This window comes from Triturus cristatus, chromosome 6 (genome assembly GCF_964204655.1).
Source record: "Triturus cristatus chromosome 6, aTriCri1.1, whole genome shotgun sequence".
NCBI classification, from domain to species: Eukaryota; Metazoa; Chordata; class Amphibia; order Caudata; family Salamandridae; genus Triturus; species Triturus cristatus.
Window position 1 is genome coordinate 899,609,642 of NC_140589.1, and position 26,801 is coordinate 899,636,442.

The 26,801-nt window shown below is 47.1% G+C and overlaps 1 long non-coding RNA gene across 3 annotated transcripts in view; it reads right to left on the reverse strand.

Moving 5' to 3' along the window:
• The window catches only part of LOC146820760 (uncharacterized), a 110,338-nt gene that overhangs the window by 44,445 nt on the left and 39,092 nt on the right, over nt 1-26,801 (reverse strand). Inside the window, exons 1-2 of one of the 3 annotated variants that reach the window (XR_014962617.1) lie at nt 3,645-3,704; nt 2,804-2,903 (exon numbers count right to left, since the gene is read on the reverse strand). The exons of 1 other annotated variant lie outside the window; for it this stretch is intronic. This is a non-coding gene — a long non-coding RNA (uncharacterized LOC146820760). Of the gene's footprint in view, nt 1-2,803; nt 2,904-3,644; nt 3,723-26,801 lie in introns of those variants that run through there. One more of the 3 variants, XR_014962616.1, reaches the window with a different exon arrangement.

The following is a 26,801-nucleotide window of genomic DNA, read 5'->3' on the forward strand; positions in this document are numbered from 1 at the left end:
AGGCTCTGCTCAAAACCAGCTTCTAACCCCTGGCATCAGCCCGGAACCGCGAACCCTGCACACTCTGCACCCGCCAAGCCTGGCCTGTGCCGGAGTGAACAAAGACCCCGAGGACGTCCCCCCGGCGACTGTGACCCCGAATCCGGCATCCAAGGACTCACCTCGACGCTCCTGACGACGCCTGCAGCCTCAGAACCAGGTACCCCCCCAACCGCGATCAACAGAGGGTAAGATTTCCCGACACCAAAAGGCACCCCTGTGCCCAACTCCTGGGTACCTACCTATCCTCCAACTACCCAACTTACCTCTCGAAGTGGTGGTGGCACCTGAAGAATCTTCGTCCCCGAGCTTGCAGCCTTTGTTCAACCAGGAGCTTTCCCATTGAAACCCATTGAGCGCCCGAAGGCTCAAAAGCACCTTGCACCCAGCCGCCCGAGTGGCCCTGGCAGTGTAACCTCGTCTACACCTATCTACTTCCCCATTTGCCCTGAGCAAGTGACCAGGAGCCCAGCTCCCACAGCCGCGTGGCCTGCTAGTCAGCAGCCACCAAGAAAGGCTCCCCTGCCTCCCATAGGATAACATTGGGCCTAACTCACTCTGCACCCGGCTACCCCTGTGCCGCTGAGGGTGTAACAACTGTACCTACCTGACCCTGGGAGACCCCTGAGTCTGTGCCCAGAACCTTAACTCTGCCAGTCGAGTACTTACCCAAAAGCTGATAACCTAATTTTCCTCCATAGGGTAACATTGACTGGTTTCCTCTGAAATTTCTTCCAAGTGTGGAGTTTCTAAAACTTAAAATATTCACCAAAAATCAACCAAGTAACGAAAACGAAAATACTCACCTGCTATTAGGAGAGATCCCAGTGCTGGATCTTGGTGCCCAGCACTGACCCTGAAAAATATTCACAACCGTACTTACCGGTAACCCAATTTTCTTCCATAGGAAATCATTGACTGTTTTTCTGTGAAATTTCTTCTAAGTGTCGATTTTTGCAACTTCAAATATTTTTTAAAAATCGTACCAACTGTGAAAACATAATTACTTACCTGTTTTAGATAGAGGTCCCAGTACTGGATTACAAAAGTAACGAGAACCTACTTTACCTGCAACTTGAATTTTCTCCCATAGGGAATGATTGACTGTTTTCTATGAAATTTCTTCTGTCAACTTTTAAAATAGCAAAATATTGCCTAAAAATCACAACAGTAACTAAGTCGACTTTTATCACTTGTTTCTAAGAATTGTCCAAGGACTGAATCTAGGATCCAGTCCTGGAGTTACAAAAGTAATCCTGAAAGTAATCTATTGCAAATAACTTAAAACTTCCATTGAGCTCAATGCATTATTATGTTTGAAATTGTGTTGCCTATTGCAACAACCTGTAACCAGTATTTACAAAAGTCAATTGCATATTGCAAAAGTATTTACCTAAAGCATGTCATTCTGAGAAAGTATATTTTAATACCTATTGTTGGTTCTAAAATAAAACAAGCATATATATTTTTTATATAAACCATTGACCTAGAGTTCAGTTATTGAGTGTGTGAGACCATTTGCTGACTGAGTGTGTACAACAAATGCTTTACACTGTCCTCTGATACTGCCTTACTTTTCGACCAAGCTACCACTTTAGAGAGTAAGGTTATATCTAACTTTAGCCTCTGCCAAACCTCTGGGGACTGTGGACTCTGTACACACTGTACCTATTTGGGAACAGTATATACAGAGCCACTTTCTCACATGTTCGATAGTTAAGAACTATTCTCTCCTTGGTATGAGGGATATCTAGAAGCACTGTGTGCTAGCTGGTATACAGGCTAACATATTTGGTGGGGTTGTCTGGAATCAGTTTGGACACCAACACTGCAGTGTATGTTCGCTAAACGTGCAGATCCTATATAAGTTTATAGGAACTACACAACAGTAACTTGGAGGGCCAATGGCAGCCAGAGAGATGTAGTCGGATAATGGGTTCAGCGCGGAGCTCTGTCAAAGAGCGGCCATCATCTTGGCTGCTCAAGCCACGCCCACCTCAAACCCATCATAATGTAAGAACTCAAATTGATAATAGAAAATGTAAAGATAGGTTTTCTTTTTCTAGTCTGTGGTTGATAGCAGGATAGTCTGCACATTGATTAAACAACAAAGGTACGACCAGAAGAAGCCCATCAATTCGCAAAGCATGTGTTGTTATGCCTTGTGTATATAAGGTCTATAAAATGTAAGTTACATTTCAGGATACAAGTGCTGAAGGACGACACACCATACAAGCCTTTATTATCAACATCCTAGAAATGAAGCTGGTAATTACACCCTACAGAGATAATCCGGAGATTTGGTTCTAAGGCATCTAATCCACGCGGTTATTACCCATTCCATACTGCATTTTTGCCCAAGTATCTTGGCTGCTTTGAGCAGCTAGAGTGCGGAAAGAGATAGAGTTAGACCTGCAGGATTACAGAGTTACTCAGACTCCACATGGGTCTGATAACTCATCTAACATGACTGACTGGACATGGACTGAGGGCCCTACTATCCTACAACAAAATGCATTAACAAAGAACCCAACATACAACATAGTGAAAAAATGCAATGAACTGGCTTTTAATACTCCAGACAGTACTGGCTTCACCATCTGCCAAGCAATAGGCATGCACATCTTCCAGGAAGGTACTTAAGCTGTTTAGAAGAGCCTGCGGGTCTCATCAGCCAAACTCACAACACATTACCATACATTTGGAATTCACCCACCACCAGGTATATTCCTATTCGCTCTACTGACTGTGCCTCTCCACAAACCATATCAGACTCCGATCTGTGATGGAACATCTGGGTCCTTTGGGGGATATCTTCAGGCTACCAAAAGCGTTCTGATACCATGCAATTGGCAGATTGCTCACTATACAAATAAACAACAAAATGAATGATCAAATTAGGGTTGTATGACGTTACAACGCATGCCATTACTCCGCATGCCGTTGCAACGCAAATTTTTACCCCGACTTGCTGGTCCGCGCTATACAAAATTGCAAAAAATAAACTACATTTTCATACAATCAGAATCACACTGGAAGACACTGACAAGCACCCCTGCAGACCTGCACCCTGCATCGCGCATGGGTTACCAATATCTGGAAATAAGCCGGTGCACAGATGGTGCCCCTTTCACAAACACACACAGTGCGCACACGCTCTCTAGCAGACACACACTGGCGGGAACAGTTTTCGCTTTGCCGCTAGCATTGTAATCATCTTCAAGCTAGCCTTGTTCCCACATAGTGCCATTTCGCCGGTCATGCTGAAAACTGGATGCTTATGAAAAGTAATTTCTATTTTGGCTCTTTTTCTATCTTCCACGCCCATCCCTCCCAGCAAGCTGTCGGGATTAAGAGCCATCGACATTATAAACTATGCTGTTTAGCCTCAAAAGTGACCTCATTAACGCTCCTGCAATTGGATTCCGGTAATGTGATAATGTGATTTGGATTTTTGCCCAGGTGAGCGCACTGCGCATTATTACATTCATAAACACGACGAGATTATTTTTTGGAATAGATTGGTTATCTTTGTTTATCATCTCTAAAATGAGGACGAATGCGTCGCAGCCCCCCAAAACAACTAACATCCCGCAGACCCGCACCTGAGTTGACATGTCTCCCTTGCTCTTGCACTCAACATGGCGGCCACGGCTGCGCGTTTTCTCTGCTCTGACAGGATGTGCAGCTTTATCCTCGCCCCTTCCTTGTGACAACACTGTGGTTTGCCCTGGAGCGCAGGCCCCAGCTCAGTTTACGTGGGAACCAAAGGCGCTCTGGCAAATAATGGGCCACCTGCAGGCTGCACAATCAGAAGTCAGCACAAAGACAGGGATGAAAGTCTTGATTCATTTGACTTTATGGAAAGCACGCTAGGCCAAAAGAGGGTCAGTATTGTATCTGTTCGATCTGAAGCTGCACTCAACAAGCCTTGGCTAAACCAAGAGGCTTGACAGTTGCACTCGAGTATAGAGAAGGGTAGCTTCCATTGGTGCAGCAGGTGGTATGGCGCCGTGGCACAGAGGCCTGAGTGGCTCAGTGAACTCTGATCATTTCTGTATTTCGCAATTCAATCAGTGGCCAGAAGAACCCATTTCCCTGGGTCCATGACACACTGGCTAGCTACTGGACGTGAGCGATGACCAAAGCAATAAAAATGCTGCTGCTGAACAGAATTATTAAAAAAAAAAAAAGATTGATTGGAGTATACAATGCATAGATCAAATAAAGAATTAAATATGTGACAGCTTACTTTTCAAATGTGAAATAGTCCCTTGTGCACTACTATGGAGGCAGACAAATACACCTTAAATAGTTGAAAGAAAATGGAGACACTAAATTGTGGGCCCGTATAAGATATGAATGACATTGTTTCAAACCAGGCCTGAAGGTTACTAAGCCAAAGAAGCCATTGACACAAGGATGTCAAATTAAAGTCCCAAGGTTTATGTAGAGAATACAACATGTGTGTCATAAATGCAGCAGGTATCATCGCATGTCAAACCTAAAAATTATATTGAAACATAGTTTTGAATGATAGGGGTGGTCAGAATTTTTAATCCCGCCGAATTGGAGTAATTTAGTAATTCCGCGTTACTCATGTAACGAGGAATTAATAATTAATTCTACCGTTCAGCAGGAGGAATTAAATCAGCACTGTAATGGTTTTTAAACAGAGCTAAGAGGTGGAGCAGTCTCTCTATGTTTAAAAGCTCTGCAGATTAAACCTTAATCTGCAGTGATTTTTAAACACAGAGGGACTGCTCCCTCTTCCAGCCCTGTAAAGTAAAACTGTAGTGAAGTGCATACCCCTCTGCGCCCTTACCTACTAAGCAAGCAGTAGAGTGGATACCTCTTGGTGCCCTTACATACTTATGTAATTGCACCAAGTGGTATGCACTGCACTACAGTACATATCTCTCGTCGTCCTTACATAAGTATATAAGGGAACTGAGGGGTATGTGCAGCACTGTTGTGCAATGCATACTCCTCCATGGCTTTACATGTGTATGTAAGGGCACGGAGTATGCACTGAAGTGGATACCCATTGGTGCCCTTGTATATTTATGTAAGGGTGCCGAAGGGTATGCACTGCACATTGCGGTGTCCACTCTGCCCCGTCACGGAATCCCATGGAATTCTGTGGAATTTTAATGTAATTCCACAGAATTAAACTCCGCCAATTCTGCCCACCTCTAATTTGAGGTTGTATGATGTTACAACGCATGCCATTACTCCGCATGCCGTTGCAACGCAAATTTTTACCCCGACTTGTAGGGGGTGCGCTGGAAGTTGGAATAGTTGAATTTACTATTCCAACTCCAGTGTGTGCAACAATAGGGAAGGTGTTGGAGTTAAATCCAACACCTTCTACCCCCTGCTACATACCTTTAGTGTTGCAACGGCATGCGGGGTAATGGCATGTGTTGTAACACTTGCGGTGTAACGGCTGTTTCCCGGTCACGTTCATTTATTATATTTGCTTACCACAGCGCCATGCTGCGAGACTTTATTGTTTACTATTAAGTGGCTTACAATCAACCCCCAGCATATCATTGTTTATTTTCGTTGTCACTCTACTATGCAGTCTTTCCATTGCTTAGCTTCCGTAGGCTTCCCTTCCTTTCGTGTGTTAACCCTTCCCTCGAGCATGGACCAAGTTCATTCGCGTCTATTTGGTACACACTATTTTTTCTTGTAGCTTTCTCCTTTCGCTCCCGCCTTCCCTGCATTGTCCTCCCCTCCCAGCCCTTCTCTTACACTGAAAAAAATATGTAATAATAATCAACTTGCAGTTTTACATTTGCACACATCCATGTGGACCACCATTCTATGGGTTTTCATGGATACTGCATACACTTGCGAGACTTGATTTCTAAAGTCATGGTACATAATGTATGAAAAATCATGTTTTCGCTAACTTAGGGAAACTTTGTTTTTCATCCATCTTGGATGTGACGTCATGGTATACCACGTGATCATCTCTGCTATTATTGGTTTGTTGTAATAATAGATTGTAGACCATGCAAATAGAAATACCAACACTTTCCTATCCGACTTGAACGTGATATACCTATCCAAGGACAACCTGACTGTCTCAGACTAAATAACATACTATGTGTTAGACTAGACATCTTTTGGCGTGTTTCCCCTGACTTTTTGCTTTCTGACCTCCTGGTTTTGACTCTGTTTTTGCTGGTTTAGTGTCTCTGCACACTTTCTCACTGCTGTTCAGTGTTAAAGTGCAAGTGCTCCTGTTTTAAATTGAGTTATGGATTGGTGTTTCCATGATTGGCATATTGGATTTACTGGTACATCCCTAGTAAAGTGCACTGAGAGTGCCAGGGCCTGTAAATCCAATGCTACTGTGGGCTCGCAGCACGGGTTGTGCCACCCAGAGAAGTAGCCGGCAAAAAGGTAACTCAGACCTGTCACCGCAGAGTCTGCGCGCAGTTTGTAACTGCCATGTCAACCTGGCAAGTGCACCCACTTTTCCGGGCCCTATACCTTCCCTTTTCTACATGTTAGTCACCCCTAAGGTAGGCCCAAGGCACCCCTGTGGGCAGGGTGCAGTGTATGTGAAAGGTAGAACATGCCCTGGTGTGTGTGGCATGTCCTGATAGTGAATTACTGTCAATTTCGTTGTTCACTATTGCAAGGCTACCTGTTCCCCATAGGGCAGAAACGGGAAGTTTGTTTATAACATCTTATAAACATAACTGGCCCTGGGTACTAGGTAGGAAAATAAAAAGTTTAGTAGGCCTGAACTCAGAATCTAAAGAGGCATCTTTTAGTGAAGGTGATTTTTACATTCTGGGTTTGAAAATACCACTTTTAGAAAGTAGGAATTTTCTTGCTCAGCCATCCAGCAGGTCTCTGCTGGGTTTGTGGATTGACTGTCTGGGTTTAGGATGACAGGGGCTGGGGAGCAGCAGTGGCTCTGTATAGTCTAGGTGGGTCAGGAAAGGGCTGAATAGACCTGGGCTGCATTTAGAGTAGGGGGAGGAGATTTCCTTGCACCTGAATGGGCCTGGCCCGCCTCTGACAATGCTGTCTCCACCTCCTGCCAGGAAGCCACACCAGGGAAGGCAGAACTGGTTCTGGCTGGGCACAGACACTCTCTGCCTGAGAGGACAACGGATTTTGGGCTATAAAAAGTGGGGCCCAAACCCCTGAACTTTAGAACTCTTGGACCAAGAAGGCTGCCAAGAAGAAGAGCTGGAGAAGCTGTGAGGAGGAACTACCACTTTGCTGAGTGCTTTGCTGTGTTTGCCTCCAGTGGCTGCTTCTGTCTTGGGCAGTGAAAGGACTCGACTGAACTTCTGCAATCTACTTTTGTGAGTTTCTCCAAGGGCTTGAGGTAGAGCCTGCCCCCTGTTCCAGAAGTCTCAGGAACAGCAAAGACGTCAAGCTCTTCTGGCCTCAGCACTGGGGACTGTGTGTTTTGTGCTGTAACAGAAGAACAAGCAACCCGACACAGTCTACAACGCCGCTGCTGACTCCGTGTCCTGAAAGCACCACAGAGGGGACCACCGCAATGCAACAACGCAACCCTGGTCTCACCGAAAACGCCTGCTGATGACGCCACCGAGCCGCTGCTCACACCGCGACCTGTGGGCACCGCACTCCGCACCGCCTCGCTTCATGACGCCGCCTTGGTATCCCCGATGATGCCGCTCCACGCCGAAATCGACGCCGCTGCGTGCACCGTGGTTCAAGGGCACCGCTCGTAAAGTTACACGACGCACCGCCCTCATCCCGCACCGCAGCCTTGGCCTACTGACGCCGGTGCCATCTACTTCAGTTCGTCAGCCGAAGCCATCGCTTCCGCAATGATGACGCCGCTGCCTGCACCGTGACCTGCCAGCACGGCGACGAGCACCACATCACTTCGCACCGCGACCTGAGGGCATTGCACACTGCACCGCTGCACTTCACACCGCAGCACCTGACGCCTGCCGACACCAGCGCTCCTGACTTCAACCGCGAGGAGTTCGATCTGCAACGCGTGTGACTTCGAGGACCCAACGACTCCTGCACCGACCTCCGGAACCGACGCCTGCTAACGCCATGCTTTCGGAAGCTGAAGGAGAGGTCGCCGACGTCCTGCATTTCTAAAAGGTACTGTTTTGTGGGTCTTCCCAACACCGTAGCTGGCCTGCGACGCCGCGGTCAGCCAGAACTGTTTGGATTGGTTTGTTCACAATGCCGTAATAGCCCCAAAGGGAGCTATCGACTATCAAGGTTAGTTTGATAACTGAAGATTTCTAAGTACTGTATTGTGGATTTTTATCGTTTTTGGTCTTGTCTTGAGTATATAAAAATATTAGATATTTTTCTAAACTGGTGTGGTGTCCTTTTGTAGTGCTTACACTGTATTACTGTTGGTTATGTGCAAATGCTTTACACACTGCCTCTAAGATAAGCCTGACTGCTCGTGCCAAGCTACCAAGGAGGTGAGAAGGGGTCATTTTAGGAGTTTAACTCCCTTATCCTCACTAGGAAAAATGGTCCCTATTTGGACAAAGGTACCTACCTCTGCCAACTAGAGACCCCCATTTCTAACACTATGTAACAAATCACATCACATATATTAGACTCTGAGAACGTCCAAGTCTAATGTAGTAGAATGGTGAGAGAATCTCCGATTGTATTCTGTAGTAAAAACATTCTTTCTGCTTGTTCCTTATTGGTGAAAACCCTGTGAACCATGTACTTGGGTAGTAAATGTATGGTCGTCTGATGACCCTATGAATTTATCCTGAACGTGGGAAGATCACAACACATATTCTTTGAGTAAACCTTTGACCCTTAGTCCTTGTACGTCGTTCTGATCAGAAATGCTTTTCCCTAATACTAAATGTGTAATATTTAACTAACAAGTCAGACAGATCCAATGGGGAGCACAAAAGTCTAATTAGGAACCACACCGTACCCAGTCCAAGTTGATGGCGCATACCGAAAGGAAATGAGAAACAGGTTTACGTGCCGACACGCTCTTGGTGGATAACTGCTCATAAGCAGAGTAAATGATGGAGCGTTGCTCGGGTGAGGGCATCTTTTTCTAAAATGATTTTATGGCAACTTTAATGGAAGACAAAGGCTCTTCCACACAGGTCTAGGTTTTTGGGTTCCCTTACATACAAGGGTGTTTGTTTTAGCTGCGTATTGACACGGGAAGGTGCCCCGTTTCTGCACAAGAACCCATAGGGTCGCTTCAGGGAACCTTAAAGGTAGGGTGTAAGTGGCATGTAGGCAACGATCAAGCCAGTGTGTGATGGGGAGGTGAGAGGAGGCAAAGCCACACAGAAGGCGGGGCATTAAGTTTGCAGAACAATACGTCCTTAAATAGCGTAACATATCCCGAGTTAAGAGATTACACTGTCCTTAAGCATGTAACTACAAAGTCTTTTTCCGGTCCCTGGTATGATATCAGTGCAGCCACATCCTTGTCAGTGTCCTTGTGGCACCTTAAGTGACAGGTGTTAATACACGATCCAACTCATTTCAACTTGTTTCATTAACACCAAACTGGAGTGCTTTACATGAGCACCGGATTACGTTACACAAGGTCAGATTAATTTCTTTTATTCTTGTTATGTTGTTGCTTGCTCCCTTCCACAACCATTCGTTGCTTCCAGCCCGCGCAACAGAACAATTCATGTCTGTAGTAATATACAATTATCCAGTTGCAAACATGATTCGCCCGGCCGTCCACCTCAGAAATGTTTCTTTTCAAACTGAGCTCCAAGTCAGACTAAAGATCCTCGGCTTTAAGGGTTCTATTATATGCAATAAGGCTTTGAAGCCTCAATTACATTTCTAAAGCGCACAGAAAGTCAAATGAGTTAATCTTGTTAGTGTTTTTACTAAAGGGCTGGAAATTTGGCAGACATTACCCGGCTGGCAGAATATATTTTGCTATATGTGACAGTGCGGGACATGTGGAGGCCTATGACTGTACCGAGTGGTGGACTCCGATACACGTCTCACCCCCTCTTGTAACCCCACAGCAGGAGGAATGGTTCCCCTTCGTGGACCAAAAGCACGGGTCAGGCCCAGGAGGAACCGGTCCCTTTAATTGGAGCGGCTACGAGACACTGAGCCCGCCCTCCCCTGACGTCACCGAGTGGGAGCAGCCAAAACAGGAAGAACCTCGCATATCGTCGGACGGCGTTTCCCGGAGGAGTGTTGGTGTGGAGCAGAGTGAAGGAGAACGAGGACGAGGAGAGGAGCTGACCGAACGAGGACGAGGAGAGGAGCGGATCGAAGGAGGAGGAGGCGAGATGGACTTCGAACGGCCAGGAGGCCCGGGATCCCATGCATCGCCCAGCCACGTTCTCCGGGGAGGAGCGTGGCTCGGTCAGGTACGTGACCGAGTAGCGGGCTGGTTAGGCAGAGAAGGCAGACCGCCTGTGTAGGAGAGGTTTTCCCTGTGTTCCCTTCCTTTAGTAGACACTTGGCTATGCACGACGTGGGGAGCGTTAAGGGGTCAAAGCACTGGTGTTATAACTTCCTCACACCCGGTCCTGGAATTAGGGAGAGACTATAGTAAAACGGTCACCTGACATCGCCTTTCTCTTTGTTTCTTCCGGCTGGGGGACCACCTTTTCCCGGGGAGAACCTACCCACAAGACGCCTTGCGGAGAAGAAGAGCCAGGACTGTCAAGAGGGGGACTGGAGTGAAGAGAGTGCCAACGACGGAAGCCGCTGGAACTGTAACAGACCTAGAACTCTGGCTGACGGGGAAAGAGAAAGAGATACTTATCAATAAAACCCAGTTTGAAACACCATTGTGTCCCGCCTGTCCCTGACACCCCGTTACACTATATAAGGTATATTATGAGAAACTGGCTGTGAGCGATCTTGCCTGGCACCACTGTGGTGCAATTCACGCCACTAAAAGGGGAGGTAGAGGTGTGGGCTACCTGGTCAAACACGTTATATTAGGTAGTAGTCTTCTTTGGTCAAGCCCTTTTTTTATTTTTATTTATTTAATGCGATTTTATATAGCACGAACATTACCCGAAGGTGTCAGAGCGCTTTACAAAAGAACCAGTTGCGTTACATAAGGACTTTGGTTTACATGAGTTACATAAGAGATACAAACAAACAAAAATTGCAAATATACAAGTGGAGTGAAAGGAGGGAAAAATTGCAAATGTACAAGTTGTAAAGTCACTCAATGAAGAGATACAGACAGATACACTCTCAAATAATATAGGAGAGGTAGTAAGTACAAAGGTCTACTACATATACCATTGGTTAGAGTTATATATACAAGTGGAGTGAAAGGAGGGAAAAATTGCAAATGTACAAGTTGTAAAGTCACTCAAGGAAGCGATACAAACAGAAACTCTAAAATCACATAGGAATGGTAGTAAGTATAGAGGTCTCCTACATATACTAGTGGTTAGAGTTATATAAATATACAAATAGCAAATTCACTCAGGGTTACAATTTAACAGCGATTAGGCTTAGACAATTATATATTACATATTTACAGAGCAGCAAATTCTTGCCATCGTTCAGCCAGGTGTTCAGCAGCTCCACTGAGAATCGGCCATGTGGTTCGGGTCATAGATCTAGAGAGCTAGTTACAGAGCAGTGTTCAGTAGTTTGGTCCCTTGAGAGTCAGGGTGGGAGTGCCTCTGGTAGGTAACAAAGGAGATTCTGACTCTCCCTTCAGATGCATGGATATTTTTAATGGCTATTTCAGTGCAGCCCCGGCTCGGGCGCCATCTTAGGTCAGGCTCTGCCTCGAGTCCTCAGCCCAGTTTAGGGTCAAAAACAACATCTCAAAGTCCCAAGGTAAACACATTTTGGGGGGGGGGTGTCTTCAGGGAAGCCAAGCAAGTGATTTGGTCCACGCCACCATACACCCTTTGGACAGTTGCTCCTTCCTTGCCTGCTCCACCTATGCGCGCAGTGTCTCCAGCTCGACCGCCCCTCACCGGGCTGCCATGTTAGGGTCAGGCGCCCGCTTCAACAAGCTCACCGGGATCCTCCCCAGTTCCAAGGGGGCGACAGGGGGTGGGGGTGGAGGACCCCCACTTAAATTCCTCCGGTACTCCTGCGATTAAGGGGCCTGATCCCCGCTCGGGGTGGCAGCGCTTTGGATGTAGAGTGAAGTGGTAGCACGCCACGTCTCACCAGCGGAGGCGGAGCTCTCACCTTTGCTCCCGCTGGCCGTTCACTATCGCCGCCCCGTCTGTCCAGATGACTGTCACCGCAGTGAGTGGCCCTCAAATCGAGATGCGGGCCGAGGGTTGGGGGCGTTGGTAACTGGGTAAAAACAGAGGTCGGCAGCCTCACGGTGCACTTCTTACGGCACCAGGCACATCCTCTCAGCTCACTTTGCCACTGGATTCAAGCAAGCCTGGCTGAAGACGGCTGAAATGCCAGAAACCGGTCCTAGGAAGCTTGTTTCCGGTCCAGGGAAGGCATGGCTTGGCAGTTTGGGCTGGACTGTTCCCATGAGGCACAGGGTCAGACTGATTTGCATATGGCCATTTCTGAACTGGGGTGGCAGAGTGGGCTAAAGAACGGTGATGGATCAAACCCAGATCTGTTGACTGGGTGTGAGTGTTTGATTGGTCCTGATGCTCCGTCCATCACCACCCACTTTTGTACCACTTTGTTCGCCATAAGTTGGCAGGGTATGCTCAGACGTCAGTCCCTTGCTCACTTTGCCACTGGATTTAAGCAACCCTGGCTGAAGACGGCTGAAATGCCAGAAACCGGTCCTAGGACGCTTGTTTCCGGTCCAGGGAAGGCATGGCTTGGCAGTCCGGGCTGGACTGTTCCCATGAGGCACAGGGTCAGACTGATTTGCATATGGCCATGTCTGAACTGGGGTGGCAGAGTGGGCTAAAGAACGGTGATGGATCAAACCCAGATCTGTTGACTGGGTGTGAGTGTTTGATTGGTTCTGATGCTCCGTCCATCACCACCCCCTTTTGTACCACTTTGTTCGCCATAAGTTGGCAGGGTATGCTCAGACGTGAGTCCCTTGCTCACTTTGCCACTGCATTCAAGCAAGCCTGGCTGAAGACGGCTGAAATGCCAGAAACCGGTCCTAGGAAGCTTGTTTCCGGTCCAGGGAAGGCATGGCTTGGCAGTTCGGGCTGGACTGTTCCCATGAGGCACAGGGTCAGACTGATTTGCATATGGCCATGTCTGAACTGGCGTGGCAGAGTGGGCTAAAGAACGGTGATGGATCAAACCCAGATCTGTTGACTGGGTGTGAGTGTTTGATTGGTTCTGATGCTCCGTCTATCACCACCCCCTTTTGTACCACTTTGTTCACCATAAGTTGGCAGGGTATGCTCAGACGTGAGTCCCTTGCTCACTTTGTCACTGGATTCAAGCAAGCCTGGCTGAAGACGGCTGAAATACCAGAAACCGGTCCTAGGAAGCTTGTTTCCGGTCCAGGGAAGGCATGGCTTGGCAGTTCGGGCTGGACTGTTCCCATGAGGCACAGGGTCAGACTGATTTGCATATGGCCATGTCTGAACTGGGGTGGCAGAGTGGGCTAAAGAACGGTGATGGATCAAACCCAGATCTGTTGACTGGGTGTGAGTGTTTGATTGGTTCTGATGCTCCGTCCATCACCACCCCCTTTTGTACCACTTTGTTTGCCATAAGTTGGCAGGGTATGCTCAGACGTGAGTCCCTTGCTCACTTTGCCACTGGATTCAAGCAAGCCTGGCTGAAGACGGCTGAAATGCCAGAAACCGGTCCTAGGAAGCTTGTTTCCAGTCCAGGGAAGGCATGGCTTGGCAGTTCGGGCTGGACTGTTCCCATGAGGCACAGGGTCAGACTGATTTGCATATGGCCATGTCTGAACTGGGGTGGCAGAGTGAGCTAAAGAACGGTGATGGATCAAACCCAGATCTGTTGACTGGGTGTGAGTGTTTGATTGGTTCTGATGCTCCGTCCATCACCACCCCCTTTTGTACCACTTTGTTCGCCATAAGTTCGTAGGGTATGCTCAGACGTGAGTCCCTTGCTCACTTTGCCACTGCATTCAAGCAAGCCTGGCTGAAGACGGCTGAAATGCCAGAAACCGGTCCTAGGAAGCTTGTTTCCGGTCCAGGGAAGGCATGGCTTGGCAGTTCGGGCTGGACTGTTCCCATGAGGCACAGGGTCAGACTGATTTGCATATGGCCATGTCTGAACTGGCGTGGCAGAGTGGGCTAAAGAACGGTGATGGATCAAACCCAGATCTGTTGACTGGGTGTGAGTGTTTGATTGGTTCTGATGCTCCGTCTATCACCACCCCCTTTTGTACCACTTTGTTCGCCATAAGTTGGCAGTGTATGCTCAGACGTGAGGCCCTTGCTCACTTTGCCACTGGATTCAAGCAAGCCTGGCTGAAGACGGCTGAAATGCCAGAAACCGGTCCTAGGAAGCTTGTTTCCGGTCCAGGGAAGGCATGGCTTGGCAGTCCGGGCTGGACTGTTCCCATGAGGCACAGGGTCAGACTGATTTGCATATGGCCATGTCTGAACTGGGGTGGCAGAGTGGGCTAAAGAACGGTGATGGATCAAACCCAGATCTGTTGACTGGGTGTGAGTGTTTGATTGGTTCTGATGCTCCGTCCATCACCACCCCCTTTTGTACCACTTTGTTCGCCATAAGTTGGCAGGGTATGCTCAGACGTGAGTCTCTTGCTCACTTTGCCACTGCATTCAAGCAAGCCTGGCTGAAGACGGCTGAAATGCCAGAAACCGGTCCTAGGAAGCTTGTTTCCGGTCCAGGGAAGGCATGGCTTGGCATTTCGGGCTGGACTGTTCCCATGAGGCACAGGGTCAGACTGATTTGCATATGGCCATGTCTGAACTGGGGTGGCAGAGTGAGTTAAAGAACGGTGATGGATCAAACCCAGATCTGTTGACTGGGTGTGAGTGTTTGATTGGTTCTGATGCTCCGTCCATCACCACCCCCTTTTGTACCACTTTGTTCGCCATAAGTTGGTAGGGTATGCTCAGACGTGAGTCCCTTGCTCACTTTGCCACTGCATTCAAGCAAGCCTGGCTGAAGACGGCTGAAATGCCAGAAACCGGTCCTAGGAAGCTTGTTTCCGGTCCAGGGAAGGCATGGCTTGGCATTTCGGGCTGGACTGTTCCCATGAGGCACAGGGTCAGACTGATTTGCATATGGCCATGTCTGAACTGGGGTGGCAGAATGGGTTAAAGAACGGTGATGGATCAAACCCAGATCTGTTGACTGGGTGTGAGTGTTTGATTGGTTCTGATGCTCCGTCCATCACCACCCCCTTTTGTACCACTTTGTTCGCCATAAGTTGGCAGGGTATGCTCAGACGTGAGTCCCTTGCTCACTTTGCCACTGCATTCAAGCAAGCCTGGCTGAAGACGGCTGAAATGCCAGAAATCGGTCCTAGGAAGCTTGTTTCCGGTCCAGGGAAGGCATGGCTTGGCAGTTTGGGCTGGACTGTTCCCATGAGGCACAGGGTCAGACTGATTTGCATATGGCCATGTCTGAACTGGGGTGGCAGAGTGGGCTAAAGAACGGTGATGGATCAAACCCAGATCTGTTGACTGGGTGTGAGTGTTTGATTGGTTCTGATGCTCCGTCCATCACCACCCCCTTTTGTACCACTTTGTTCACCATAAGTTGGCAGGGTATGCTCAGACGTGAGTCCCTTGCTCACTTTGCCACTGGATTCAAGCAAGCCTGGCTGAAGACGGCTGAAATGCCAGAAACCGGTCCTAGGAAGCTTGTTTCTGGTCCAGGGAAGGCATGGCTTGGTAGTTCGGGCTGGACAGTTCCCATGAGGCACAGGGTCAGACTGATTTGCATATGGCCATGTCTGAACTGGGGTGGCAGAGTGGGCTAAAGAACGGTGATGGAACAAACCCAGATCTGTTGACTGGGTGTGAGTGTTTGATTGGTTCTGATGCTCCGTCCATCACCCCCCCCCCTTTTGTACCACTTTGTTCGCCATAAGTTGGCAGGGTATGCTCAGACGTGAGTCCCTTGCTCACTGTGCCACTGGATTCAAGCAAGCCTGGCTGAAGACGGCTGAAATGCCAGAAACCGGTCCTAGGAAGCTTGTTTCCGGTCCAGGGAAGGCATGGCTTGGCAGTTCGGGCTGGACTGTTCCCATGAGGCACAGGGTCAGACTGATTTGCATATGGCCATGTCTGAACTGGGGTGGCAGAGTGGGCTAAAGAACGGTGATGGATCAAACCCAGATCTGTTGACTGGGTGTGAGTGTTTTATTGGTTCTGATGCTCCGTCCATCACCACCCCCTTTTGTACCACATCCTCTCAGCTCACCAGGTGCCATCTTCGCGTAGTCATAGGGGGAGACATCACAGCTCATTTCTCCGCGATGTTTAATCGGAGAAGGGCGATAATGATCTTCGAGTGATCAGCCTGCATTCCGGTTTCAGAATTATTGTTCAGGGTGGGAAAACAAAGCGGAGGGATGCTGCTCAGAAAGTTGGAAAGAAGGTTAAACACGGAGCATCAGCTCCGAGCGGCCATGATGGGCTGGCTCCTCCTCCCCTTCAGCTGCGTGACATCCTGTACTTCTGCCAGAACAGTAACACTGCAGACCCCAGGGTGACATTGTTACTGACTTCAAGAAAGAATCAAAAGCAAAGGCTTCAAGAAAGCCTCCAAAACAAGCAAAGGCAAATCTAAATGATCTCACCTTTGAGAGAGCCATTAGCTTTGGCAATGTTTTTAGGCATGTTGGACAGCAGCATTGCTGAATGTAAAGAAAAGCACTATGACGCAGCCTTTAAAGCGCTTTTGTTTTTTACTTTCAGCCATGCATGTTAATGGGTGCACAAAGGGGGTGTTCCTTCTGAAACAGAAATCTCCACCACGCTGCTATCCAGGTAATGATTTGGGCCTAGCAAAGAATATATGTCATGATTCACGGAGTCAGGAGCAGGAAGCGAAGTGGCTCGTGGTTCCACAGGAATTTGCGCAGGATTAGGTGCCCATGTTTAGGATGTGTGAGGAGTGTGTTTCTCACTATTCTAGTTTTGTTATAGAGAAATAGATGAGTAGGTTCAAAGGAATCAGCAGACACCTGAAAAGAAGACAACAACAGGCAATTATACACATCTGTGGAACAAACCTACACAGCAAGGTTCATGGTGCAAATAAAAATGGGGAAAGACATATATGGAACAAACTGCATTTATTGTCCCCACCTGTGGGGAGGCAAAGGTTAATGTAACAATGCACTAAAATATTTACAATTCCGTTAAGAGAATCAACAGCCTGGCTCCCTCCTAGTGTTCAGGCATGCTGGCAATCTCAGGTTATAGTTTTCCTGAGGTGTGTATTGAATCTGAGGTAGGTTGTGCATAAGTTACTAACAAGAGCAGACTGTGCCATAGTCCAGCAAACAAGAAACAAGATGTTGCATATGGTAGAGAAACCCAACTCCGGGAATGAATGAAGAATGGTTTATCATAATCATAATACCAGCATTTGTGATTACTATCAGCATGAAAAGTCAACTCCAACCTGAGATTCTTTTAATCCAATGAACTCCTAAGCACCAGACACAAATCTTTCTTCCTTTCGAGAAGAATTTGATGAGGTAATCAAACCACCTGACTTTCCAGGTCTGGTGATCTTCCCACATTCAGGACAAAATCATCTGGTAATCAGACCATCTGACTCCCAAGGCTAATCAGAACAAGAAGCAACCCTATCTTCTCTGTTCAAACACAGTTCTAAGTGAGGTCTAGGTGCTCGTGGAGCCTCTGTGAGGACAGAGCCTTTCCTACAACCGGATCTGTCCAGTGAGAGCTTCTTCTGATGGGTATACTTTGGTCTCTATGGAGTGGGACCAGAATGGTACAGCATGGTATGGATCCTTACCAGTACAGTGGGCAGACTCCTTAGTCCTTCCATTGGTGTAAAAACACAAGGCCAGACTCCATTTTGAGCAGGAATAGACTCAGTTTTCTATATTTTTGTTGAATCATGTCTGTCTTTGACACAAATGTTGTCTGTCCTTATCTATCAACGAACAGTGAAAGTGTCAAATCAATTAGATATAGACATCAACATAACAGCTGATGCGACATCAGTCTGGAATAGGTGCCTTGTTATCTCAATTTCAAGGTTGAATAAGAATAGCCAAAACAATGTGGCCTGAATTGTTGTAATTTTACCTTATATGTTTAAAACAATGCGTCTTAGACTAGCATCTTTATGCTCATTGGTTATAGCAAACATTCCTAAGGTGAAATTGGAAATTCCATCTCAGATAAAATACAGTATAAAAGGGCTGCCACTTGACCATTTGTCAAGAGAGGTCCTTTGCCCCAGATTATCTTGAGGAAGATACTGCCAGAAGCAGATCCTGCCTTCCAGAAATGCTGCCATATTGCACTTTCTACTGAAATTTGTTATTAAAGATGCTCATGGTCATATTTTAACCAGGGTCGTCTGTTATAGACCCCCGGGGGCGTTGAGTGTGCAGCAGCAGCAGTCATTGTTGGAGACCATCACCAATTTGGCTGCCACTCACGCTAGACTAGTGCTTCTGGGGGATTTTAATCTGTGGATGAATGGGTCTTTGGACTCTGGCTAAAATAATGTCCTTCAGTCATGCGAAGGCCTGGGCCTTTACCAGTGGGTGAACAAGGCAACACATAAGGATGGCCACATGCTTGATATTATCTTTTCAGGGGAGCAAGTCCTTAATGTTGTGGGCATTCTGCCAATGGACTGGTCGGATCATTTCCTGGTTAAATTTTTGGTGACTAATCCTAGTCATAATACCCAGGTAGTTAGTTCCATGATTAATTACGTTAGTAGGGATTGGAAAGCCCTCCTAAGAAATAGAGGACTTGTCCCAGTGTTTGATCTGAAAGATTGTTTCTCGTCAGCTAAGCAAGTGGAGGAGAATTATGCCTCCCTCTGCGTACAGATTTCTTCTGTATTAGACTCTACTGCCCCATTTAAAGATCATAAGAGAGTAGGAAGACTTTCGGCCCCCTGGTTTAATGACAAACTAAAAAAATTGAAACTTGAGTGTAAACAGGCGGAGAGAAAGTGGAGAAGGGGTTATGATGATAAGGAGAAAATTAGTTGGAAACGTTTGATTGGGTGCTATAAGAAAGAAAGAAATTTGGCCAAAGCAGACTATTATTCTAGCATTATATTGAAGGCTCATAATAGGCCGAGGTGCATTTTTAAAATATTGAACACCTTAACTAGTCCCGATTGTAGTAAGAATCAGATACCCCCCTCTCAAGAGCTATGTGATCGCTTGGCATGTTTCTTTTATGATAAAATTAAAACGATTATTGCGGATCTGGGTGAGGATTCTCGGCATTCGGAGGTAGTAAGTCCAGAGTATAACTGTGCTGGCTGCTGCTCTTCGGGGGGGGGGGGGGGGGGTGAAATCACACCTACAGGCCCCGAGAGCCAGCCCTTTGTTAAGTTAACTGAGTTTGCGACCCTCTCAGTAGAAGAATTCGGCAAGGTGGCGCTAGGGATTGTGTCGGGCTCACCTTTGGACCCTCTGCCACAGAGATTTTGGAAGGAATTTGAAGTTGAGCTGTTTCCAACACTTCGGCTGATTTGTAATCAGTCTCTTCTTAGGGGTGTGGTTCCGCCTCAGTGGAAACAGGCACTGGTGACTCCTCTGTTGAAGAAGTCCACTTTGGACCCTGCTAGCCCCAATAATTATAGACCTATCTCTCTCTTGCCTTTTCCGGCCAAAATTGTAGAAAGAGTGGTTGGGAACTATCTCTCAAAACATCTTGAGAATAATAAAATCTTAGAGGAGGTACAATTTGGTTTTCGGCCAGCGCATGGCACTGAGACGGCTTTGGTGATGGATGAGCTTCGGATGCAGGCAGACAAAGGTCAGGCAGTAGCTCTTATTCTGCTTGACCTGTCTGCCGCATTCGATACGGTCAACCATGCAATCCTGTTGAGGAGGCTGAGGGAGGTTGGGGTGACTGGCCTTGCTCTGAGATGGTTTCAATCCTTTCTTTCAGGGAGGAGCCAAGCAGTAGCCCTGCCTCCGTATCAAACTCCCTTTACTAAGATTACGCATGGGGTGCCTCAGGGCTCTGCAATTAGCCCGACCCTTTTTAATATTTACATGCTCCCTTTGATTGCGGTCATTAGGGCGCATAATATTAAGACTGTAAATTATGCCGACGACACGCAATTGATTCTCTCCTTAGAGGGAGATGAGTCGACCCCTCTGGAAGCGTTTCATAGCTGCTTGCGGGCTATGGCTCACTGGTTGAGAGGAAACTCCTTGCAATTTAATGCTGGAAAAACCGAGGTCCTTTATTTTTCAGTCGGGAAGGTCCCTTCGGTGTTGTCTGTGAACTTTTGGCCTTTGGATCTTCCCAATGTTCTACGACCAGTGGAGAAGGTTCGGAACCTGGGCGTTATGTTTAACAACAAGTTAACGCTGGAAGCACAGGTTAATCAATTAGTAGGAAGCTGTTTCGCTATGATACGAACCTTGCGAAAGATCCTTCCGTTAATGCCTTCCCAGGCACAAGCGCTAGTGGTACAAGGCACTATACTGAGCAGATTGGATTATTGTAATGCGCTGCTACTTGGGTCTCCGAACTATCTTTTAGATAGACTGCAGCGGATTCAGTCTACAGCGGCCAAGCTAGTATTAGGCTGGCCTAGAGATGCATCATCTTCACTGGCCATGTCGGAGTTTCATTGGCTCCCTATTAGACATAGAATCCAGTTCAAATCTCTCTGCTTGGTGTTCAAGGCCCTGCACGAGATCGGGCCTGTCTCCATGCAGAGAAAGTTTGTATGGTACACTCCAGGGAGATGCTTGCGTTCTGCATCTGCCAGATTGCTGAAAGTACCTAGAATTCAGAAAGTCAGATCTGGCGGCCTTTAGTGTGCTAGCTGCCAGATTATGGAATGCGCTCCCGCTGGAACTAAGACAAGTCAGGGATCTCTTCCTGTTTAGGAAGAGACTAAAAACCTGGCTATTTCCCAGTACCTAAGATGTTGTTCTGCTTTTGGTGGTTTGCCCACATTATGTGCCTTCGTGTTGTTTAGCGCCAGGATGCCTGCAAGGTGATAGTGCGCTTTATAAGTGTAATAAATAAATAATAAATAAATAAATAAAGCTGATACCGAGTCTTGTCCAGGAGGAGCTGATGCTGATCCAATGCGTGTTTGCTTTTTGCAGGGAACACGACTTCCTTGACCCCTGATAATTATAGCATTCTGCTAAAAACAGGTATGCAGTGCACTCATTCTCCTTAAGAAAATCCAGTTGCAAGTTATTCTACTTCCCATGCTATCCTAGCTTAGAACATCAAAGTAGGTTTTAGGGTGGTAGGTTTTTAAATGATATTTTAACCATACTAGAAATGTTAATTTTATTCTCGTTGTTTGCAACATACATTTGTGATTTTTTAATCATATTCTGTGCTGTTATTTTCTATGTGTTAATCAACAGGGTACTCCTGTTGAACTAAACACGCTTTTTAGTTAAAATGTCCTTCTCTTAGCGCGTCTTGTGTGTGTGTGTTATTGAAGAGAACGAAAAAGGTTTGTTTCTGAACATCACAGTGTCCCTGGGTCCCTCTTTAAATTCTGTTAGTAACCCTAAAGCTATGTATTTTGTGGGGATTTGCGGGGCTAAACAAACCGGTCTCACACATCCAAGCGTTGGTACATTGTATTAAGTTCACTGATGGCACCCGTGGGTGTGAAGGCAAACCTTGAAGAGCTGAGCCAGAGACGCAGTTTACGCAACATTGAAGCCCAACGTGGAGCCTTGGTGTTTTGAGAACACTTGAGTAGTTTCTTTTTGATATACACACATGTGAGCCATTATTATATCATCACAGAGATGCCCGTAGTAACCATGGATACCTCCTACAGGGAATAAGAGAACACCTGTACCAGTAGGTTTGTCAAGCCTGACTGGGTTTATTCCCCATTCTGGTTTTCTAAGTTTTTCATTCCATTTCATTTGAGTCCGTTTAATATGTCAGCCCCTATTGTGATAGGAGCCAATTACAGGGAAGCAGTTCAATCTTGCTGTGTCCGCTGTGTAAGGGGGGGCTACTTTTGTAATAGCTGCTCACGCAGCATATGCCTTTGAGAAATGTTACTTATAGGTGTACTTTGAGGCTATAGATGCTGCCTCTTGGCTGTTTCAGGCTTATAAGGCAGCACCAGGCCCTGCAAATCATCCAAATCCAAGATTTGGAAATCCCTTTTATTTACCAGGAACACCAGAAATGGTTTGTTAGTCAGTTACCACACACCCACACAAACACACACATTGGAATGTCTGCCGGGGACCCCAGAGCAATGAAGGGACCACATCGTCAGTCTTGGCTGGTTAGATGCACATTCCACATGCTTAAAGGTTAGCTCTTGCTGTTGTTATAGGGGTTTTAAATTACACAGTCATCTTATACAACAGACTTGTTCAGTTTGAATTACATGCCGTTAACTCTAGACGTTCTTTCGCATTGGGAAATGCAGCTCCAGTACTCATACAACTCATTAGTCTACAGATTATTAACGCTATCATGGGAAAAGCTCCTGTGAAGCATGAAGAGATTCCCTTCTGGGTTGCTCATAAGATCAACCAGTTAGAAGCGGTATATCCATTTATAACGCCCCAAGACAAATATAGAATATTGACTATGTGTCTTTCCTCAGGGATGGTGCTGCTCGAAAAGGAATGTAACACCTGGAGAAACATATTTGCATGCATTTGCACCTGGCAGTTTTCCCAGAGGTACTGAAACAAGTACAGAATGAGCATGGAGCTGCACCAGCTTTGGACTTGGGAATAAAATTAATGGGGAACTTTTCCACAGTTTCCTCGATTATCCTGAACAACAATAAGACACTTCGGTTCCGGCCATACAGCAGACACTGAAAGTGGTTCCAGTTCCAGATCATGATTAGGAACTATTAAAAATAATACACCTCTGCAGGCAGTGATACCTTAGGTTCATAAGCCGTTAAGCCACACTTGATACCTAAAAGTTACATCGAGGGTTCCATTAAAGAGAAATCTGCTACAGAATACAGAAGGAAGCAGAGGAGTAGAGAAGAGCAAAAACAGACTGGATCTCCTGCATCTCAGGACACCATTAAGCGTGGCTATAATTTAAGGGACTACGGGAAAATGTAAAAAACTGAATGGTGTCAGTATTCTGATATCTGCTCTCCACATGCTTTTCAGGACTCTTACAGTAAACGAGCAGAGAAGGGGAGTCAATCAAAGTGGCAAAAAATGGAGGAGCGTAGCAGAAAAGGATGAGTGGCTGAAGTTAGCGTGAAGAGGGAAGAGAAAGGTTTGGACTCTGATGGAGCAAGGTTTCGTATAAAAAGAAACTTGCTCGTATGCAATCCTCTCAAATAACCTGTAACATTATAACCAACCTGTTTGTAAGTACTAATTTTGCATTACATTTTACATCTTGTATCTAGGGGAAGCTTTTCTATGTGCTTTACTAATGAGTAACCCGAGTGTCCTAAAAATGGCCGCCAAAAACGCGGGAACTCTTCTGCGCATGCGTCTACTACATCTACGTAGTATGACGTCTTCTCTAGCTTGGTGGGAAATCTTTGCGGCTGCGCAATAGCTTCTAACATGGCTGCTCGAAACCTTCGCATTAACGCACATGCCGTGCTGAAACTAACCTATGCAAATTTAACTAAGCCATCAAGGCAAAAGATATATTAAGTAATTGGGGTTAGAGTAGAAGTAAGTGGTATACAGTGAATTCATTTAATTTTGTATTCTAACATGTTCTTTTCTGAATTTATTAATAGCTCGCATTTGGGCCTTGGAGGGTGACCGATGTCCTTATCCGTTGCGACAACTATGCATGCAAGCAACCTCCCTGTTCTGAAACTAATGAAAATCATTGAATGGCTGCCAATCCATGTGCTCAACAAGGACATGGGAAGATCAACTCCTGACCCTACGATAGGAAGAAAATGAAACATTGTATTACAGATTTATCAATCCACATATGAAATGCTTGTGGGAATAAAGCATGTGGGTATTAAAATTAAGGGGCGGGGAATTAGACAATAGAACCAAAGAAGAGTATTGCACTTAGTATGGTGTGATGTCCTCACCCCATTGCCTGGCCCAATCAAATTGAGGGGTGTACATGGAATTGAAACATTTGGGGGTGGATCATACATTTGAATTGGTATAACTGAGGTAAGTTATAGTTAGTCACACTTCACCCACTTGATGCCAAAGCTATGCTGAGATGCTGCCCGATTTTGCTGCAATCTGATTGAAGACTTCAACACTAGGGAAAGATCGCGGAACAACCGAGGAGGCACATCTAGGAAGGGGTCCGGACGAGCCCGAGCCGGAGAGAGTAGCACCAGAGGGGTGTAAAGCTGGCGTTACACTAGAAGAGGTCACCTTCCCGGTCCTGAACCTGTCCTGACTCCTTGATACTCTGATGTCTAGGTCCTCACACCATTCTAGGTAAATATAGTTCTGTGGGGTTGTGCTTCGTATTTGCTCTCTGTTCTTTCTCTCCTCAGGTACTGTCATCACATGAGAGTAATTAATGTGAATTGAATTATAATAAACTAACTGAACTACTTTCCCTGATGGAGAATCTTTTTTTTTTTTTTGAAACCTTTATTCGTGCATATTAAAAGAACAAATACGGGCCTACAACCTTCAGGCCGGCCACGATACGGTTAAGCACTGATACAAACATTACGGCCCCTGTGCTTCAACGGTCAAGGTTAGCAACGATTTATGAAACATACACTGGAGAGATCCTTGACCCCAGGGAAAGGAGAAGTGAAGGTTAATTTTAAAGTTTTCAAAATAAGTTTATCAGGGAAATAGTCAGTGAAGAATAAGAACCAAGGAGATTCGAGTCCGTACGATATCTTCACCACACGGGAGAGCAGCAGCATCATTAAAACAGCAATGGAAGTAAAATCGCAGGCAGTGAGGCAATGCAGTTATATAACAGGATAGTCACATGAGCGATTACGCACCCCTCCAGTGCCGCCCCCACTCAGTCAACCCCCCACCCGGACCCAGAATCGAAACAAGTATAGCGCAGAAACATAAAGAGAAAAAAAAGGCCCATAGAACTAATTAGAAACAGTAAGTTACCCCCCCACCCTACACCAATGCGGAGGCTACGGCCTTCCCCCCCCCCAGCATAGTGCCTGTCGCCCAATAAACCCGAAATATAGACAAGAAAGAGAGTAAGAATAAAGTAAAGAAAGATAAGAAAACAATACACCTATGTTAAAGGGGGAGAGAAAAGAATAGGACTATTCTAATCTAAACTCCCAAAAAGAAGAAGGTGGGGAGGAGCCTACGTATCATCAGAGCGCCCTAAACCATCGGCCATCTTTGGCTTCCACACACTGAGAACCCACTACCCCAAAAGCGGTCGTGTGAAGATGAATTGTCACAACAATTTAGATGAAGGAAGACAAATCGCGACGAATGCGCACAAAGTACACATACAGTTCCAGTCCCAGTCCAGCCCCTCCGTGAAACCATGGCGATATTAATCAGTCTAGCCCTGGCCCGATCGCGGGCTTGAGATTAAGCCCGCCCCTACATGAAGGCCCCGCATCCCGTGCAGACAAAGACAATATGGCCGTTTGGGAGAAGATGGTGAAGTAGAATCCCAAAATGGCCGCGGACCATCTGTAGAGGTCCCTTTGTGCACCACATAAAGTCCAGACATGGCATGTAGAGTACAGGAGTTCCACAGAAAAGAAGCAGTAGGCCACCGTGAACGATTCCTCGAGGATGTTAGGTGTTGCTCAGCTGGATACTCCTGCAGACGCGGTGAGGCAGGCAACAATGAAGCAGGCAGCAATGAACGGGGAAACAAAGTATCCGCTGTTAAGCTGGAGAGCAATTGATCCTGGGTGCCGGGAAAGCCAGATGCCGGCACCAGTGTAGCACGATCACACACAGCCGTTGCGTCCCCGCAAGAGGACAAAAGCACTGGCAGACCCACGCCGTGTTGATGACAGACGGAGCGCTCACGGCCCGCAGCCGACAACAGGGAGTCAAACTGCTCACTTAGCGCCTGAAAGCGAGCAAACATTTGTAAACGAAAGTCCCGCAGGACGGCCAGTACGGAGCCGCATGTCAGCGGAAGCTGCACCCCCACATCGGCAGCAATCCGGGACGGCACTGTGGAGCTGGTGGCTGGTGGAGGGAGGGCGAAGCGGGCAGCGGGCAAGACCGGAGTATCACCCCCCAGCCGCGAGCAGGCAAACAACGCCATGTTTTACCGCCGGACGGTACAATGGCCAGGGGGGGGGGGGTCGTAGCAAGGAGTCAGTTCCCCTCAGGTCTGCGCCGCAACTGGGAAAGCCAACAGTCGCCTCCCTTCCCTCGGGTTCTCTTTGCAGCCGACTAGGCAATAGAAGAAGGGGGTCGGCAGCCTCCCACAGCGCTGTCCACCGATCGGGGCAGGAGACCCGCCTCACCGGGGCTTACCTTACAGCCCCAGCCCTTCAGGCGCAGGGTGCAGGAGGTGTCTGGCCGTCCCTCCCCAGGCTCATCTGGCGACAGTCCGTGGTGTTAGGTGAGGTCGGGACCGCGGGGCTCGGATTTGCGCTAGCGGGTCCGGGGACTGCGGAGCTTCCCGGGGGCCGGCAAAGGCCACAATGGAGCAGGGGTCCAGGGCGGAGAACAAAAAACACCAAAAACTCCGGCATCCGGGCGGGCTGAGACTTCGGGGAAGTGGCGGCGTGGACAGCGCGTC